At 57.3% G+C, this 17,657-nt stretch overlaps 1 protein-coding gene across 4 annotated transcripts in view; it reads left to right on the forward strand.

Moving 5' to 3' along the window:
• The first annotated feature begins 12,944 nt into the window (after positions 1 to 12,944).
• The window catches only part of DUSP8 (dual specificity phosphatase 8), a 46,732-nt gene continuing 42,019 nt past the window's right edge, over positions 12,945 to 17,657 (forward strand). The window contains exon 1 of one of the 4 annotated variants that reach the window (XM_054171797.1): positions 12,945 to 13,121. The gene's annotated coding sequence lies outside the window, so the exon portion shown is untranslated. Of the gene's footprint in view, positions 13,122 to 14,190; positions 14,271 to 14,608; positions 14,668 to 15,011; positions 15,194 to 17,657 lie in introns of those variants that run through there. The other 3 variants (XM_054171796.1, XM_054171798.1, XM_054171795.1) reach the window with 3 other exon arrangements.

Genomic DNA, 17,657 nt, shown 5'->3' on the forward strand with positions numbered 1-17,657 from the left:
GCCCCAAAGCCTCCAGAGGAAGGGTGGAAGGGCAGGTTTCTCCTCGGGCTCTCCTGGCAATGCTGAGAAGGAAGGCACCGTCTGGAGACCTTGCCTAAGCCCCCCTCAGCCGAGTGCTACTGTCTTTCTGTAAGCAGTCAATAAAAGATACCTCTGATATCTGCTGCTGCTGCTGTTCCTTCCAGAGCAGGGCCAGGCTGCTGATCCCTGTGGGCTGGCAGGAGAAAATGGTAATGCCACCAGCAGCTGCTTGGCAGAGATTGAGAGCAGGAGTGAGGGATGCTGCTGCGGGTCAGGGCTGCGAGGAGGAGGATGCAGCTCCAGACGGAAGAGCAGAGACCTCAGCGCCGGTGGATCGGTGGCAAGCAGGCAAAGGCAGCCCAGTGGGCAGCTCTCCCCCTCTTCCCCTGCCAGGACCAGCCTTGAAGGTGGAGATAAATGGCCACAGTCAGAACCTGCTGCTTCTGCAGCTCTTCCTGGCATTGCTGCCAAGGGCCAGGGTTTGGAGCTGCTGAGCTCAGAGCTCTTCCCAGAGCTCTGCCTGCAGAGCTGCAAATCATCGTGCCCTGACTTGGGAGCACCACAGATGAATGGCAGCACCAGGACTAGAAGACAGCTTTCCAACCTCTCTGATCCTTCCTCTCATCTCATAGGCTGCAGCTGCCTCATCTTCTGGCCAAGGGAGACCGGTGGCTGGAGACCAGCCATGGAACCAGGAGGAGGTCACCAAAGTCAAGGTGCAGCAGGAGGTGGAGAATGCAGCCAGGCCGTGCTGGGGCACCTCCTCCTCTGCTCAGGGTGTGGTTAAAGTGGTCTCTGAGGGTTGTGCTGTAGTTTGCTCTGGGGACAGACCATGAGGGTGCTTCCCTGGAAGATGTCACCACCTTCCTGCTCAGGTCTCCACACCTTAGCCCCAGCCTCAGCTTCCTTTGTGGGGGAAGCCATGGGCAGGAGGAGCTGCAGTCCCACCTGCTCCCCACTCTCTGGAGGGCATTCCCACACCAGACCAGATCAGGGGGTCTGGTTTGCACTGAAGTTTCCACTGGCAGCACAGTACATGGTGTCCTGGGAAGGCTCTCAGCCATAAACTGCTCTATGATCACTCAGCCAGAGGTCAAGACTCTTCCCAACCTCTCTCAGTTCCCTGAAGCAAGATCTGAGGGGTCACAGCCCCCAGGTTTCCATCCTAACATATCTAGGGGTTGTCTGCAGTCCTTGTCCCTGGCAGAGGCAAGAGGTGGCCTGTCATGGTGCCTTCAAAGAGGGTGCAGCCAAAGTGACTCACCTTGCAGCCACCCTGAACAGGCACCTGGTAATTGGAGCAAATTAAAGCCCACTGACACGGGGCTAGTTTAGGCAAGACCTGGACTAGTCACCCCAAAATCCTCTGAGGGTGAGGAGGAGCACAGAGGTGAGGTTGCATCACCTTTTTTTCCAAGCCCTGCACCTGCACTGAGCTCACATTGGCCATTCCCAAGGTCTTGGCTCAAAGTCCAGCAGTCAGCACTTGCAGCCCAGAGAGCCAGTCCCAGCCTGGGCTGCAGCAAGAGAAGCAGAGCCAGCAGGGGCAGGGAGGGGATTCTCCCCCTCTGCTCTGCTCTGGGGAGACCACACCTGGAGCTGTGTCCAGTTCTGGAGCCCCTAGTACAGGAAGGATCTGGAGGTGCTGGAAGGTGTCCAGAGAAGGGCCACGAGGATGAGCAGAGGGCTGGAGATGCTCTGCTCTGAGGACAGACTGAGGGAGTTGGAATTGTTCAGTCTGGAGAAGAGAAGACTCCAAGGAGACCTAATTGTGGCCTTCCAGTATCTGAAGGGGGCTCCAAGAAAGCTGGGGAGGGACTTTTGAGGGTGTCAGGGAGGGATAGGACTGGGGGGAATGGAACAAAACCAGAAATGGGTAGATTGAGATTGGATGTCAGGAAGAAATTGTTCCCCATGAGGGTGGTGAGAGCCTGGCACAGGTTGCCCAGGGAGGTGGTGGAAGCCTCATCCCTGGAGGTGTTTGCAGCCAGGCTGGATGTGGCTGTGAGCAACCTGCTGCAGTGTGAGGTGTCCCTGGCCATGGCAGGGAGGTTGGAACTGGCTGAGCCTTGGGGTCCCTTCCAACCCTGACAATTCTATGATTCTAAGTACACTTAAAGTAACAGAGCATTTCCCTTCCCCCCTTCTGTTAATAATTCTTATCCTTTTCTGTCTGATTATCCTACACATTGAAACCAAAATGATCCTGTCCTGCTCTGCAGGGGGGTTGGACTCCATGACCTCTGAAGGTCCCTTCCCACCCCTAACAACCTGTGACCCTGTGATCTCTGGAGGTCCCTTCTCACCCCTAGCATCCTGTGCTCACTGGAGGTCCCTTCCAACCCCTAGCATCCTGTGCTCTCTGAAGGTCCCTTCCAACCCCTAGCATCCTGTGCTCCTGTGATCTCTGGAGGTCCCTTCCAACCCCTAGCATTCTAGGACTCTCTGATTCCTCTCTGTCATCTGGGCCACATTGCAAGCTCTCTGGGATTAAAGCCCCACATCCTCCCCCTGCCCAGCTCCTCTGTCTCCTGGGGACAGTGCCAGTGTCCCCATCTCCCATGCCCCGCTTGGCAGGCAGGCGCGGGGCTGCTCCGATAAGAGCAGAGCTGACACAAAGTTGGCCGTGACCCAGAGGCAGCCTTCCCTCCCCTTAACGAGTGTGACAAATGAGTTCCCATCATCCCTTCCCCTGACAGACCTTCTTATCTGCAGCGAAAGGGAAGCTGCCGTAATGAACCGCGGGGGGGGGATGGAATATTCAAGCAGCTGACTCGGCAGCATTTCTCCCTGCGCAGCCCCCCGGGGCTGGAGAGGGTGGGCTGCTCTCAGCAGGCATCGTAGTTGTTAGCTGCTGGCCGTGATGTAGGAGGGGAAGCAGGTCACAGGGCCGCCCAGCCCTGCCTCAGCCAAGAGCTGGCATGGGCATGGGCCTGCTGGAGCAGGGTCAAGAGGAGGCCACCATCAAAGGGATGGAGAACTTCTCCTATGGGGACAGGCTGAGTGGGGCTGTTCAGCCTGGGTTAGTCTGCAGAGGAGAAGGCTGAGAGGGGGTTTAATGCATCATAGAATCATAGAATCAACAAGGTTGGAAAAGACCTCAAAGATCACCAAGTCCAACCTGTCACCCAAGACCTCATGACTGCTAGACCATGGCACCAAGTGCCACGTCCAGTCCCCAGTCTGAGGGCTGGGGGTCAGGAGGCAGGGGACAGGCTCTGCTCAGTTGCACTCTCTGACAGGACAAGGAGCAATGGATGGAAACTCCAGCACAGGAGGTTCCACCACAACATGAGGAGGAACTTCTTCACTGTGAGGATCACAGAGCATTGGAGCAGGCTGCCCAGAGAGGTTGTGGAGTCTCCTTCTTGGAGACTTTCAGGACCTATCTGGATGTGTTCCTGTGTGACCTGTGCTGGATTCTATGCTCCTGCTCTGGCAGGGGGGTTGGTCTTGATGATCTCCAGAGGCACTTTCCAACCCCTAACATCCTCTGATCTATGACCTATGATCTACCACAGCATCCCACCATAGTATCCCACTCCTCTCCTCTCCTCTCCCTCTCCTCTCCCTCTCCTCTCCATCTCCTTTCCCTCTCCTCTCCTCTCCTCTCCTCTCCCTCTCCATCAGTTTAATGGAGCACCCCCAGACCCACATCAGCAGGAGAGCAGCCTCTAAATGGGGAGAATCACAGAATTACAGAATGCTTGGGGGTGGAAGGGACCTTTCAAGGTCAGCTAGTCCAACCCACCTGCAGTGAGCAGAAGCATCTGCAACTAAAGCAGGTCAAAGATTCCTGAAGACCTGGGGAAAGGACTCTGCAGGCCAGGAATGGGGACACACACACACACCAATTTCCAAGCTTGCTTGGGACAAAAACCAAAAGTCATTTATTCATGCAGGGATCTTCCAAGCACAGCAGCAGCAAGGTCCTCAGCATTCACAGAATCCTAGCCACCCAGCATGGTGGAGGTTGGAAGGGACCTCTGGAGATCATCCAGTCCAATCCCCCTGCTACAGCAGGGCACCCACAGCAGCTTGCCCAGGAGCACAATGCCCAGGGAGGGTTGGGAATCTCTCCAGAGAAGGAGGCTCCACAGCCTCTCTGGGCAGCCTGCTCCAGGCCTCCAGCAGCCTCACACCAAAGCTTCAACATTTGATCCAAGTGCACAACTCCCTTCCAGTGTTGGGCAACCCCAAATCACTCTGAGCAACCTGCTCTAGAGGGAGGTGTCCCTGCCTGTGGCAGGGGGGTGGAACTAGATGGCCTTTAAGGTCCCTTCCAACCCAACCCATTCTGTGATTCAAATGAAGGCAGCAAAACCACGTCCCCATACCCCGGCAGGCAGGGACCTCCCAGGCTGCACAGTGGTGCTGAAAACAAACTGCTGAGAGGGAACAAGGGACAGAGAGGCAGCAGACAGAACTCTACAGCTCTTCTAATTGTTTGGGGGCTTGGGTTTGCTCTAGTTTTTTGCCAGGAGTGGGGATTGGTTTGGGGTTTGTTGGTTTGTTTGTGGTTTCATAGAATCATAGAATTGTTAGGGTTGGAAGGGACCTCAAGGCTCAGCCAGTTGCAACCCCCCTGCCATGGCCAGGGACACCTCACACTGCAGCAGGTTGCTCACAGCCACCTCCAGCCTGGCTGCAAACACCTCCAGGGATGAGGCTTCCACCACCTCCCTGGGCAACCTGTGCCAGGCTCTCATAGGGAACAACTTCTTCCTAACATCCAATCTCAATCTCCCCATTTCTAGATTTGTTCCATCCCCCCCAGTCCTATCCCTCCCTGACACCCTCAAAAGTCCCTCCCCAGCTTTCTTGGAGCCCCCTTCAGATCCTGGAAGGCCACAATTAGATCTCCTGGGAGCCTTCTCCTCTCCAGGCTGAAGAGAAGTTTTATTTTGGGTGGGTTTTTTTGGGGGTGGGTTGTTTTGTGGGGGGGCTTTTAATGTAGTTTTGCAGGAAAATTCTGGCAGCTGAGGCTGTGCCAAGGCTGCCACCCGTGGCAGCAGAAGGCAGGCTTCCCAGGGGCGCTGCTCTGCCTCTCCACTCCTGCCGCTCGCCGCGCCGCGCCGCGCTCGCCCCGTCGCACCTCCTCTTGGCTGCGAAGCCCCAGCCCCTGCTCTGGGAACCAAGAGGAGGAGGTGGAAGGGAGGAAGGGCCCAGTGCTGCCTGAGGAGCAGCTTTGGAGCTGGGGAAGAGCCGCTGGTCACATTGCCATGCTGAGATTTTGAATCATGTGCCTTCAGCAAATGGAAGCCTGAGGGCTTGGGGAGGGGTTGGGGTTGGCTTTTTCCTTCAGCTCAAGGGCAGAAATCAGAGAGGCAGAGAATTGTTAGGGTTGGAAGGGACCTCAAGGATCAGCCAGTTCCAACCCCCCTGTCATGGCCAGGGACACCTCACACTGCAGCAGGTTGCTCACAGCCACCTCCAGCCTGGCTGCAAACTCCTCCAGGCATGAGGCTTCCACCACCTCCCTGGGCAACCTGTGCCAGGCTCTCACCACCCTAAATAAGGAAGGGCAGGGAGATGTCCCTTCCATATGGGTCAAAACTGTGAGATTGGGCCTAAAATCCATAGATTCATAGACCCTTCACCAGCTTCATTGCCCTTCTCTGGAGCCACTCCAGCACCTCAAAGTCCTTCCTGTAGCAAGGAGCCCAAACTCAAGCCCAGGATTTGAGGTGCAGCCTCAGCAGTGCCCAGCAGAGCAGGACAATCCTTGCCCTAGATAATTCCTACACTGTTGCTGATCCAAGCCAGGATGCTGATGGCCTTCTTGGCCACCTGGGCACAGGTTGGTTCATGTTCAGCTGGCTGTTGATCAGCACCCCCAGGTCTTCCTCTGCCAGGCATTTTCCTGCCACCCTTCCCCAGGCCTGAGGTGTTTGTGGGATCACTGTGACCCAAGTGCAGAACCTGGCACTTGGCTTCATCCCTCTGGTCTCAGCCCTTCGCTGCAGTCTGGCCAGATCCCTTTGCAGAGCCTTCCTGGCCTCCAGCACATCAGCACTGCCACACAGCTTGCTGTCATCTGCTCACTTGCTGAGGGTGCCTCCATCCCCTCATCCACAGAGTGATCAAAGAAAACTGGCCCCAGTGCTGAGCCCTGAGGAACCCCACTGGTGACCAGCTGCCAACTGGAGTCAACTCCATTCCCCCCCCACCCCTTGGCCCCAGTCACCCAGCCAGTTTTCACCCAGTGAGGAGTTCACCCATCCAAACCATGAGCTGCCAGTTTCTCCAGGAGGATGCTGTGGGGAACAGCGTCAAAGGCTGAAGTCCGGGTAAAACAACAGTGAGAGCCTTTCCCTCATCCACTAAGTGGGTTAGCTTCTCATAGAAGGACATCAGGTTAGTCAAGCCCTTCATAAACCCTCAAAAGCATCAAAGCTGCTGCTGGAAGGTGGCAGGTTCCCCCCGCGGTGCTGCGGGAGGCAGCAGAGAGCTCCCAGGCACCGCTCCGCGGCAGCCAGCAGCTCCTGCTCGGCTCCTGCAAGTTCTCTCCAGAGGAGACTCCACAGCCTCTCTGGGCAGCCTGCTCCAACACCCTCACAGCAAAGAAGTTTCTCCTCATGCTCAGGTGGAAGCTCCTGGGTTCCAGTTTGTGCCCATTGCCCTTTGTCCTGTCGCTGGGCACTGCTGACCAGAGCCTGGCCCCAGCCTCCTGCCCCCCACCTGGTAGCTATCGATGATTCTAAGGCTCTGGGTGGCTCCTGCACCATAAACCAGCCAGGAGCAGGTGGAAGTGAGGTGACAGTGGGACTAGATGATCTTCAAGGTCTCCAAGCAAAACAGTTCTGTGGTTCTGAGACAGCCCCAGCCCTCCACAGGGATGTGCCCTTTGGTGCTTTGGGTCAGACGAGGGTCCAGCCACCACCACACCTTCACCCCCCACACTGGCAGGGAGAGGTGGCCTGGGGACAAGCAGCAGCAGGGCTGGGTGGCAGACCCATGTGTGAGCAACCCCCAGCACGGCTCTGCTGCAGCAGGGACTTGGTGATGCCACCCCTGTGCAAAGGCCACCCCTGTGCAAATGCCACCCCTGTGCAAAGGCCACCCCTGTGCAAATGCCACCCAGCCAGGCCGCAGACAGCACAGCATCAAATTCCAGCTGTGGTGAACTGGTTTGAGTCTGGTCAATAAATGAGGCCCCACAGCTCTCCAGTGTCCAGGGGTTGGTGGTGATCAGCATGGTGAGCTGGAGCTAAAGCAGGTAATAGCCTTCCAGCCCAGCACCAGTATCCACCCATTCCCACCCCGGGGGGGGTGAGCTGCGTGGTGAGTCAGGGCTGGAGCAGCCCTCAGCCTGGATACCCAAAGGAAGAGTCACAGAGATGCAAATGACCACCTCTGCTCTTCTGTGGGGTGTGTCAGCCACCAGCAAAACCCAGCCTGAGCTGTAGCTTCACAGCCCTGCTTCCCAGGAACTCCAGGGGCTAGGGAGCAGAGCCAGGCTGGCAGCAAGCAGCAGCTCTGGCCGCTCTTCCCAGCCATGTGCCGATGTCCTGGGTGACTTTGGCAAACTTCCTTCACCTCTGTGCCTTCCCCTCCAACGCTCTTTCACCAGTTGTTGGCTTCTCTGGGGACTGGAACATCCCTGTGAGGAGGAGAGGCTGAGACACCTGGGGCTGTTGAGCCTGGAGAAGAGCAGCTTGAAAAAGGATCTGATCAATACTCAGAAAGAGCTAAAGGGTGGGGGCCAGGTTCTCATCAGTAGTGCCCAGGGGCAGGACAAGGGGCAGAGGGCACAAACTGGGGCCCAGGAGGTTGCATCTGAATGGGAGGGGAAAATTCTTTACTGTGAGGGAACCCTGGAGCAGGCTGCCCAGAGAGGATGTGGAGTCTCCTTCTCTGGAGAGACTCCAAACCCACCTGGGCATCATGATCCAGGGCAAGCTGCTGTGGGTGCCCTGCTTTAGCAGGAGGGTTGGACTGGATGATCTCCAGAGGTCCCTTCTGGGATTCTCAGAGGAGGAACTGCAGACTTGCTGAGTGCCAGAAGGTGCTGGGCTTGCCTGGGACATGGGCCCCGTGGGCATCCCAGGCTGCAGGAGGAGCGCAGGAGCTGGTGGAGCCTCCTCAGCCCTCCTCTCCGTCGCTGGGCGTGCAGGAGCTGTTGGGCAGGTTGGCCGGTGCAGAACCCTGCCGGGGGGAGGAGGGGAGGCACAGATGGCAGCAGATGCTCTCATCAGTGAAAATGATTGAAGCAAAACACAAAACAACACACACAAAAAACCCTAGCAACTGGTGAGCAGCCGAACAAAAAGCAGCATGGGGGGAGAGAAAAAGGCTCTAGAGCTGAGGGACTCTTGCCTGCAGCCTGACTCCACGCTGCCCTCTGGCCTGGGATAAAGGTTTTCTCATCCCCAGTATGGAGAAGAAAGACCATGCCTTGTCCTGCAGCACGGGGCAGTGAGTATTTAGGCTCAGATACACTGATGTGAATCCATTCGGTGCCTCTCCCCTTCCCCTGCCCCTCTCCTTTCTCTCTCCCCTCTCCCACCACCTTCAAAGGACGACTCTGATCCTGGGTGGCTTCCAGGCACACCAAAACCGCTCTCCTCTCGCTGCCCAGGGCAAAGCCATGTGCCTGCCAGCACAGTGCTAGGGGTGAGGAAGCAGGCACGCATCCTGCACCTGAGGGCTGCAACTTCAAAGCCTTGGTGCTGCTTAGCTTCTGCCACTGGCCTTGGTTCCTCCTGTGCAAAGGTCCTGTTCCTCCACCCCTCCCAGCCCTGGACTTTGGCCCGTCACGTTGGTGCTCAGCAGCTGTGCCCCACGCTTGGCACAGCTCCCTGCTCCTGCCCAGCTTTTCCCAGGCATCTCCAGGGCAGAGGGGATCAGAGGGAAGTGATTCCGTGGACGATGGGGGTTTTTTTTGTCCCTCTTTCCCTCTGGCAGGAGCACAGCCGGAGCTGGGGAGTGAATGCTCCCGAGGCATGCCCGAGCTGAATGGCACAGCATGCAGCCCTGCAGCCGGCTCCTGCCCCGATTCATCATGAGGTGCCTGCTCCTGCGAGGTCCACAAGCAGCCCTGTGCCGTGCTGGGGCCTGGCCACACTGTGCCTGGGCAGATATTTCCATCAGGAGCTCAGAGCCAGAGCTGGGGCAGCTCCCAGAGTGAAGCAGGCAGCTGCCTGGTGGTGCTGCAGGTACCTTTTGCCTGCTCAAGCACCTCAGCTGACTTCACTAACTGCAGTGGCACCATGCTGGGCTTTGCAGGAGAGGGGTATGCTTGGACTCACTGTGGCTGGGCTCCATTCTGGTCATGGGGTGAGAGAGCTGGAGACCTGACTTCTGGGGAGGACATGAGCAGGAGGACAAGAAGGGAGCAATGCCCTTCCCACGCTGGGGTCATAGAATCACAGAACCATTTCAATTGGAAAAGGCCTCTAAGACCATAGAGTCCAACCATCATCTAGCTACCAGGGCTGGTGCTAAACCATGTCCCTCTGCCTCTTTCCAACACCTCCAGGGATGGGGATTCAACCACCTCTCTGGGGAGCCTGTTCTGGTGCTTGAGAAAGCTTCCAGACAAGAAGTTTCTTCTGATGTCCAACCTAAACCTGCCCAGGGGCAATTTGAGGCCATTTCCTCTTGTCCTATCAGTTGTCACTCTGGAGAAGTGATCAACACCCACCAGGCTCCAACCTTGGGCTCCAACCTCCTTTCAGGGAGTTGTAGTGAGCCAGAAGGTCTCCCCTCAGCCTCCTTTTCTCCAGGCTGAACAACCCCAGCTCCCTCAGCAGCTCCTCACCAGCCCTGTTCTCCAGACCCCTTCCCCAGCTACACTGCCCTCCTTTGAGCACACTCCAGCACCTCGGTGCTCTTTCTTGTAGTGGGGGCTGCAAAACTGAACCCAGTCCAGGGGGACAATCCCTTCCCTGCTCCTGCTGGTCACACCATTGCTGATCCAGCCCAGGATGCTGTTGGCCTTCTTGGCCACCTGGACACACACTGACTCATCTTCACACCCCCCAGGTCTTTCTCTGTGGGCAGTTTCCAGCCACTCTGCCCCAGTCCTGGAGCTTTCTGATGTGGTTGTGACCCACGTGCAGGACCAGGTACCAGACCTCATCGAACCTGCACAGTTCCCCACAGTCAATCTGTTTCTCTACAGCATGGGAAGGGAGATACAGAGCCTGGCAAACCCCTTCCTCAGCATCTTGCCATGCTCCACTCTGGGATGTGACAGTGAGGGTGACAGGCTTGGTAGAGCCAGGCTTGGTAGAGCCATGCCAGCCTAAGGGTCAGCTCCAACTGCAGGCTTCAGCATGGCTTGGAGGTGCCAACAGCCCTCTGGTGGGAATGCCAACACTGCCAGCCTCAGGGGGACAGGCTGGCTTGGCTGGGGGCACAAGAAATGGTTAGGGTTAGAACACATAGCAGGGTTAAAAGAAAATCCTTTGGCCATTTGGAGTGCTTGAAGGCTGGCAACAAGTCTCTGCTTTTTTGATGGATAAGAAAGCTGATTTGGCAGCAATTTCTTTTCCCTCATTTTGGTTTCTTTTGGGATCAGGTTCCCATTTTAATCCCTGTAGGCTGCAGGAGGCTCTGCTGCACACTTGGCCTGCTGTGACAGCCTGGGAAACCTTTCAGCCAGGGCTATTGTGTGGGCCAGGGTAGCTGGCATCTGAAACACGGAGTTGGGATGCACCTAAAATCTGGGAAAGAGGGAAAAACAGAGGGGGGTGTGGGAGGGATCATTTTTTTTCCTGCTCTACCTGAATTCAATGACTTTCCTTCAGCAATAAGAGACTTGCTGCAGAATTTCTGCTGGGCTCATGATGATTGTGATGGGGAAGGGGTAGGGCCTGGGGGGTTGATGCTGGCCCTGGGACTGAGACAATAGATTCACATAGGAGCTTGGAGCAGGAGGCTGCTTTGTTCTGCCTGCCTGCCCATAGCAGCATTGCCCAGGCTCTCCCTGCTCCATTTCCCCAGGGGGGAGAGGGGGCTGTGATTCAGAGATGCTGCTTGCCCCACCAGCACACCCCAGCCACCCTGAGCCACCTGGGTGTGCTGGCAGCACTCACACAGCCTGGCTGCCCTCTTCCACCCAGCCACAGGCCCGCACCCCAGCGCTGGGATTTCAGGTCGAGCAGGATTGGGATCTCCGTGGGGTTAGCTGCCGGCTTCGGGAGGCAGGGGAGGTTTTGCAAGGCTCCGTCTCCGCCTGCTCCTGGCCCCAGCCATCCCAGGAGCAGCTCAGGAGCAGTGAATCATTTGTTTTGGTTTCTCCTCACCAGGCTCTTGGCTGCAGTGCCTGGTGCAGCAGCAGTGGGCGTGGGAGAGATGCGCAGCTCGTGGGGTGGTACCTCTGCCACCGGCCCTGAGAACTGGTGTCCCACTGGTGCCCAGCTCTGCCACAGCATCCTCTCTTGGTTGCTGCCACCAGGGACTCTGTATGGGTCAGATCTCCTAAACCCTCACCTCCCAGAGGTGAACCATGGGGTGGTTGAGGAGAAGTTTCTGGAGACGGAGGCTCAAGAGGGAGCTTGGTTTGACCTCTTCTTGGAATGAGAAATCCAAGGCAGGCATCTGGCAGTCCTTTGGGACACTCCATCCTCTGCCTCTCTGAGGCCACACCTTGAGTACTAGGTTCAGGTTTGGGGTCCTCACTACAAGAAAAAGCACTGGGGTGCTGGGGTGGGTCCAGAGAAGGACAATGTCTGGTGGGGAGCCGCTGAGGGAGCTGAGCTTGTGTAGTCTGGAGTAAAGGGGGCTGAGGGGAGACCTTCTCACGCTCTGCAACTCCCTCAAAGGAGGCTGGGTCCAGATGGGGGTTGGTCCTTTCTCCATAGTGACAAGCAACAGGATGAGAGAGAACAGCCCCAGGTTGCACCAGGGGAGGTTTAGGTTGAATATTAGAAGAAACTTTTTCACTGAAAGAGTTCTCTGGAACAGGCTCCCCAGGGAGGTGTTTGAATCCTCATCCCTGGAGGTCTTCAAAAGCCACAGAGAAGTGGTGCTGAGGGACATGGTTTAGCACCAGCCTTGGAGAATTAGAGAGTGGTTGGACTGCATGATCTTAAAGATCTTTTCCAACCAAAATGTTTCTATGATTCTTCCTCACTGCCTCCCCATCCCTTCCTACCACCAGCCCAGCATCCTTCTCCCATCTCCTCCCCTGCCCCATGCCACCAGTTGGCCAGGGAGTGATCATCCTGACAGCCAATCTGGGATGCTTGTTTGGCAGCAGTGTGCCAGGCCCAGGGCTGCAAACATGGATTTTAACTGCACTTGGAAAAGAAAGTGCTGAAATCCTCTTCCTTCAGCAGGCTTTGTGAGCTCCTGGCTCCCTGCCTAGACAATAGCTCTTACAAGGAAGCTTTGGGGTTGTCCAACTCATTTCTTTCACCTTCTTTTTTCCCTCTGTTCACCCCTGAAAAGAGGTTTGGGAAGGGGAGGAAGCAGCCCCAAGGTGAAGCAAGAGGAGTCTTAGCTTTGACCTGCCTGGGGTGCTCCCCATAGCTGCGAGGATGGAGCTGTGCAGGAAAACCAGAATGGGAGGGAGGCCACAGCTTCGTTCCAGCCGTGCCAGGCATGCTCCTGTTCCCACTCCCCCAAGGACCAAGTGCTCCAGAGCTGCTCCACCTCAGCATCCCACCATCAGCTATGGCAACTGGGTTGAAATCCATGCTGTCTGGGTAGAGTGGCCCTGGTTCTGCGTGAGGTTCCTTGCTGAGTGAGCTGATTTTCAGTGGCAGGAGAAGGGTTTGAACTCAGCTCTCCTCCTGCAGCGGGGACAGCGAGGTTTCACAGCATCCCAGGGTTTCTTCCCTCTGGTGCTTCTGCAAGAAATGACCATCCCGGGAAAGATTTTGCCACCAGCAAGGGTGGGAGCTCGACTGCTCTGCTGAGCAAGCTGCTGGCTGCCTGTCTGGAGAGACAAGAGTTAATTTTAAAGCATCCGGCAGCAGTATCAGCAGGGAGGAAGGTTCCCTTGATTTCCTAAGCACAACCTAAGCTCCTAAACCCTAATCCCCCTCTAAGCTGGAGCTGCCAGGCCAGGGACAAGGACAGAGAACAACCCCTGTGACACTAGCCAAAGTGGCCACACAGCTGTTCAGTGACACCACAGCAGGATGGAGGTGAGTCCACTATGCCCAGGAAGATGATCCACGGGCCAGGATCCTCCTCCTCCCCCCCTTCCCCCAGCTTTTGGGCTGTTCTTTGCCGTGTTGTCCTCTGAGAACACGCTCGCATTGATGGCCATTGTTTGCCAGCTCAGGTGCTTCACAAGGAGCCCTGGGGGGCTGTCTCAGCAGTCACCCAGCTGCTCCAGGTTCGGTGATGGGGGTGTCTGAGGTGGGCACGGCTGGCATCTGAACCACAGGCAGGGTGCTCTGCCGGGTGGGAGGGGTGGCCCTGCTTGTGGGAGAGCTTCAGGTTGAGCCTTGCCAAACACACAGCCCGGGAACCATAGGATCATGGAATGGTTTGGGTTGGAAGAGACCTTCAAGATCATCTGCCCCCCACGCCCCCACACCCCCCTTGCAGTCAGCAGGGACATCTTCAGCCAGAGCAGGTTGCTCAGAGCCCCCAGAACAACCTGGGCTTGGACCCTTCCAGGGATTGGGACATCTTCTGCAGGCTTCTCTGCCACCACCCGACCTGGCCTAGGACACTCCAGGGATAAGGAGCCACCTATGAACCAAGAATCCATCAAGACAGCAGGTTTGCCAGGAGCAGCAGGATGCTGGAGGAGAGGGGGAGTCCCCCAGCAACCTCCACAACCAGGAGGGTCACCCCGAAAACAACAACAACATCTCCCCCCCACCCCCAACGGTGTCCCCCAACCTCCCTGCCAGGGAGCATCCCCGGGGCCCCTCCGAGGTGGGACCCCCCCGGCAGCAGCCGGGGATGAGATAAGAGGCTGAGCTGGTGGTAGTAGGGGGAGGGGGGGGGAATCATCTCCCGCTCCCTCCGCGCCTCTCCGCGCCCGCGGGGCTGACGTCACCCTGCCCCTGCTCGGCTCTCGCTGATTGGCTGAGGGTGACGTCAACGCTTTGCCTTTTTTTTTTGCCCTTTTTTTTTTTTTTATTATTCCTTTTCCCCCCTCCCCCCCCCCGTTCCCGAGGCATGACCTCATCGCATTCCCGGCGGTGCGCGGAGCGGCGCGGAACGGCGCGGAGCAGCGCGGAGCCAACCCCCCTCCTTCCCCCCCTTCCCCCCCCCCTCCCCTCCAACGCGGGCTCCGCGCCAGCGGAGAACCCGCGGAGCGGGGGCGGCCGCGCAGGGTCAGTGCCTCACACCCCCACCCCCCCTGTCTATAGGCGCCGGGTCAGTGCATCCCCTATAGGTGTCGGGGTGGGAGGGGGAGCGGGGGGGGAAATGGGGGGGACGGTACAGCCCTTCCGCACGTGCGGAGCCTGCGGACAGCGCGCAACGTATAGATGTGGGTCTGTATGTCTGCATATAGGGGTTGGGACTGTTTTAATGTAAAGACAAAAATGGGGAGGAGAAGGGGGGTGGGGGTGCTGGGAAGGGAGAGGGTGGAGAGAGGGGAGGGTGTCCTCTCTCCGCGGGTGCGCATGTCGGGGGCACTGCGCTTGTTTTGGGGGAGGGCTGTTGAAAATCCTCCTCCTCTCCCCCCCCCACTTCTGCCTCAGAAAGGTGCGTTTGGTGGTGGCGCAGGTGAGGAGGGGGGTCGGGATGGAGGGAAGGGTGGGAATGGAAGCGGTGTGTACTGCGCCGGGTCGGTGTGATGATGATGATGATGATGGTGATAGTGATGATGAAACTGGTTGGAGAGTCGCTGCCGTGTCCTTGGCGTTTAAACGCAGCCGGCATGTGTTCAGCGCGGGGGGGGGTGGGGAGGTTGGATGCAACACTTGGAAGGCGCTGCCGGCCAGGAGGGGGTTAAGCTGCCCCTTTAAAATCACCCCCCTCAGTGTGCATGGACCAATTGATGTCCTCCCTCCCCACCCCCCCACCCCCCCAAAAATTATTACCTAGCGCTCCGCGGTGCTTGCTGGGCTCAGCCCTGGTTGCTGTCACAGCTCCCTGCTCATTTCCCCTATTGATAAATAAGTTCCTTCTCCTTCCTGCTCCCCCCACCGCCACCCCCTTGCCTTTTCTCCTCCCCCAGAATTAAATTCCTGAGCAGGAGCAGAAGCTGATGTCAGTGCTTCAGCTGGCATTGGGGCAGCTCGGTGCACAGGTCAGTCAGCGGCAGCGGCGGTGGCGGCGGCAGGCAGTGCGGTGCGGGACGCGGTGCGGTGCCAGCCTTCCTCGGCAGCTCGGGATTGGGCTGGGCACGGATGCGTTTCTCCTTGCTTCCCACTGCGGTCCTTCCCAACAGCTCCCTGGTGGGAGCTGGGCTCTGGCACGAGCGTGTTGTGGAAGAGACCGTCCCTATCCTAAGCAGCTAGTGGTGGTGTTGACAAACGGCTCGGGAATGGGGCTGGACCTCCGATTTGGGGTATCAAAGCACCTCGCCCCAGCAGATGGTTGGGGTAGCCAGGAAGCCCTGAGCAGGTAGGGCTGAGGATTGCTGCTGGCACTTCAGGGGCCATGTTAACCTTGAAAGCAGCTTTCCCCCGGTGCGGGGTTTAACGCCCGCTGGCATTGTGCTGTCCTCCCGCACCGAGGCGAGAGGCTGGGGGCACGGCTGCCGATGCGCCCGAGCGCCGCTGTGGACAAGCTTTGTTTTGGGAAGGGCTCCATGCTTGGGAACTGGTGCTGCTGGGTTTGGCCTCCCCTCTGCCAGACGGGTGGGTGAGCTGCCGGAGGGTGGCCGTGGCAGGAGGACTCTCTGCAGGAGAGGCTGGTTTGAGGTTTTGGGGTCTGGCTGGGCGGGGGTCCTGCGCTCGCTTTGGTTTTGCTTGCACTGCTTTCCCAAAATGGAATTCCCAAGATGCTTTCTCTACAGCACTGAGAAAAGCCTCCTGGTCATAGCTGCAGGTATTTGGGGTTTTAAAGACCTGGAAGGATTGTGGAGGCGTCTCATCCCCAGTTTCCCTGGCACAGGCATGTCGGTAGAGCCTGGACATGTAGGACCATCTGAATGGCTGGGACAGGAGAGGACAGTTGGGTGCAGGAGCAGCAGATGGATGCCCAAATGCCTCTTTCCTATGGCAGCAGGCAGAAATTCCTGCCCTCTGCCCATCAGCAACGAGCTCAAGCAGCACAAACCAGGGGCTGGAGGGTCTCTGAGGTGAGATGGCAGCAACTCACCCCAAAAGGCTTTTAACCTGGCAGAGTTGCCCCCCGTGGATTTCAATTGTCCCTGCCTTGATGCATGGCAGGGAGTAGGGAAGGAGAAGCTGGATCTAGCCTTGCTGTTTCAAATCCAGCCCTGCGAGCTGGGCAAAGCAAGCAGAATTCTTTAGAAGCATTCACTGGGTGCTCAGCATGGAGGTGTCCTTGCAGATACTGCACCACGCTTGTCTGCAGAGCGGGTTCGTGCAGGCTCCTTGCCGAGAAAGCCACAGAGGTGCCTGCCTCTGGAGAGCTTAGATGCACCCAAAATTAATCACAACGTCACTACTCCTCCAAAGCACCCCTAAGGGCTGGGCAGGTCTTAGCAGTTAAGTGACTGTCCCAAGTGGCCCTTGGGAGGTGGGAGAAAATGAGCTTCTCCCCACAAAAGACTGGAAACCCACTGCAGCTCCGGATCCCTGAAACGACTTCTCTTGGCATGGCTGTGAGCAAGCCCTCGCTCCATCCCTACCCCTTTCCCTCTGCACCAGCTGCTTCCACCTACGTCAGAGACAGGGAGTGTGTTGTAGGTGCTTTTCCTCTTTGGCTTTGCTTCGTTGCCTTTAAGTGAGGCTGCTCGTAGGGCTCAGAGGTTGGGCTCTGCGGCGCGCAGCTCCCGCGGCCCTGGGCGCAGGCAGGTGCAGAGCGTGTTAAGGCTGTCAGGGGTGGAAGGAGGAAAAGGAGGTGCTCCAGCTCTTGGCAGCTTTGATTTATGGTGGGAGCTCCGATACACTGAATCTGTTCCAGCAAACTGAGTCTTGGAGGGAAGGAGGTGATAAAGAGAAGGAGCTTGCAGATTCAGACTCCTCTCTGCCTGCTAGGACAGCTGGGAGGTTGCACCAAGAGACCTTTTAGCCCTCAGTTCCAGGGGTAATGGCAGCATTAGGGAGGAGATGTCTGCAGAACCCCTCAGATGCTCCCAGGTGGGTCTCACCTCACTCTTTTAACTTGCTGCTATGCAGAGAAGCTGCAATGCCATCATCCTGTGAGGAAAGCTTCCAGCAGCTGCTCTGCATCCTCATACCCTCTGGGGTTTAAAACCTGTTTGTCAAGCTTTACTTTTCTCCTCTGAAGATACACCTGTCCCACCTGATGCTGGGTGGGAAGGAGGCACCTGACGTAATTACATGGCTAGGCTTGGGGAAGGGAGGTGAGTGGCCTGGGAGCAGTCACTGGATAAGAAGCTAAACCAGCTCTCCACTCAAGATTTTCTCAGGCTTGCTCAGGAGACCTGGGCCTTTGTCATATGCAGAATTATAGCACAGCCAGGATAACACTGGCAGTGCCAAGATGCTCTGCGCTGGTGATGTCAGGGGCTACCCTCAAAGCCAGAGAGCAGTGGCAGTGTAGGTTCTCAGAGGAACAGCAAGTGGTATATTGCACCTTGGTGATGGCCTGATGGCTTTGCCTGCTCCTCTGGTGGA

This window comes from Dryobates pubescens, chromosome 22 (assembly GCF_014839835.1).
Source record: "Dryobates pubescens isolate bDryPub1 chromosome 22, bDryPub1.pri, whole genome shotgun sequence".
Lineage (NCBI taxonomy): Eukaryota > Metazoa > Chordata > Aves > Piciformes > Picidae > Dryobates > Dryobates pubescens.